Source organism: Thermobia domestica, chromosome 2 (assembly GCF_964235325.1).
Source record: "Thermobia domestica chromosome 2, izTheDome1.hap1.1, whole genome shotgun sequence".
NCBI classification, from domain to species: domain Eukaryota; kingdom Metazoa; phylum Arthropoda; class Insecta; order Zygentoma; family Lepismatidae; genus Thermobia; species Thermobia domestica.
Genome location: NC_137455.1, coordinates 306,094,703 through 306,097,125, shown reverse-complemented (window position 1 = coordinate 306,097,125; position 2,423 = coordinate 306,094,703).

The following is a 2,423-nucleotide window of genomic DNA, read 5'->3' as shown; positions in this document are numbered from 1 at the left end:
CTATACTATATGTAATTCTCCAGATATGAGACTTACAAGAAAAATTTGCTCAACAATATTTTCTAATTGGTTCAGTGGCCACGAAACTTTTGAATGGCCTCAAAATCGTTTTTTTAGTTGTTACGGAATAAGCTCGTCATAATTAGTAAAGTAATAGTTTGTGGTTGGCAATACTACATTTAGTTCACCAAATATACGTTTTAAAAGAAAGTTTTTGATTGAAATATATTCGACCTTTTTATCCAATAAAACTAATAATAAACCCAAACAAGATTATGATTGGAACACAAAATGATTGGAATATATGGGAATAAAGTGGAGAATACTTGAGACAATTTCGAAAGAAAACACGTGACTTACTTGAACTCTTTAGAGAACACGGAAGAATCATGCTATGAGCTATAGAGGGAACAGCAGAAGAAAAAAATCCCTAGAGGAAAATTGGGATTGGAATACACCAACCAAATAATACAATTGTAGAAAATAAATTAAAATTAAATCTACTGGCTGACACAGTATGGGTATAGCTTATCAAATTAATCAAAAGATTCATGACCAAGGAAGGAGAAATGAAGAACCCATCATTTAAGTTTGTAAAAAATTTGTTCTGTAAAATAACAGAGATAATGTATCAGTGTTGAAACGAACAACTGGAATAGGTTAGCAATTGTTAATGAAATGAAATAACTTACCTAGTTTGCATTGAATTCAAAGTGTAACAGTTGGGAACATCTGCCTCAATTTTGTCGAAATAATCACAACAATCAACTGGCGATCGAAACGCTGTGCAGTTTCGAAAAATTGTGTTACAAGATCTGAAAATAATAATCACATATTATTTGCTATGATAACTGTGTCTACGCTCGTAAATTACCTTTCATAGTATCAGTATAAAAATACTTTCTGATCAAGACAAAAACATGTTGATGCAACCGTTTTTGACTATTCACATTTTATCAGTCCTGCTACAACCACTAACCAATAGGAATCCTCGTACAAAATCCTCAAGAGTGGACACGGAATGCTGCTAAGAATAGTAATATTTTCCAGTGCAAGACAATTAAATATTGATTATTCTTAATATTGAAAGCAATCTAATAATCTTCTGATCGATTTGATACAATTTTCGGCTTAACGTACGAATCTCTATGAGACGCGGACCGAACCACATGGTTCACGTCTGGAAAAGAACCGGGATCTTCCACGTCAGAGACTGTACCCTAACCACTAAGCAGAAACGTAGCTTTGTGAGTATGTGTTAATATTAGTGGAAAGGTATTTACGAACTCTTCCTGTACTTTGCTTGATTCAAATGAAAATTACTGCCAAGAAGATTTGTCTGTAGATCACGTGCTTACACTAGTTTTAAAAGGGCTGTTCATAATGTGTGTAGAGGGAAGACCTGTGAGAAGTCCATTACTGATGTACGCAACGACGATCCTACAAAAAAGTTATTAAGGCAACTTACCAAAGAACACCTTGGTGTAAGGGTCGTTCAAGTTATCTTAGGGACATAACAGAAGCCGGCAGTATAATTGGAATAATGTTACTCTCTCATAAGAACAAATTAACAATAAACGAGTTGCTTCTGCAGCAGGTATACATTCACTCGCTTTACTAGCAAAAATACTTCTGATATATTTTAATAGCTGAGAGCGTCTTCAATGGTGTTACATGCAATGGTAATGGGAACGCTAATAGAAAGCGCTGTTATTCGACAACTGGAGTTATTTGTGTATCCAACAGAATAAGGGCCATGCGCATGACCGTAAATTTGAAGACGAAGGAAAGAATTCACTGTTGCCACAAGACTTGAACTTTATCTATCACTACACATCACGCTCGCTTTAGGTCTTCATACTCCTCGGCTCTCTCTCTATGTTTCCTATTAACTCTCGTAAACATTATTTATGCTTTTTTCATCTAAAGTTGCAAATTAAGACTTTTTCGACGATTCAAGAGTAATGCTTAAAAGAGGGTTAGCGTCATTCACATGTTTCTATATTGCATATAGAGATAGAAAATAATATTCATATATTAAAAATGAGACGGTTTGGTAAAATTGAATATTTTTTAAAGTATCTTGATTATGATTTTTGATTGCGACTCAAACCCGATAAGATGAACAAGCAAAGTCTAGGCAGTTCCCTATTTAAGTAATACCGTAAGAAATTACCTTCCTTTGATACGTTGTGACGACGCGTTGGATTTACAACACAACGTGCCGTGATGCCGAGCTAAAAACCCACACACATTAATTTAAAAGGTTCATACTTAAGAGTGTTATAGATACAAGGGCCGTGCGAATACGATTATCACTCAACCAAACCACCGTTAAGTTCTAAATATCAAATTCCATTTATTATTTAAATATAATATAATATTTTAATGATCACTTTTACGTAGAAAGTCCAAACATTACA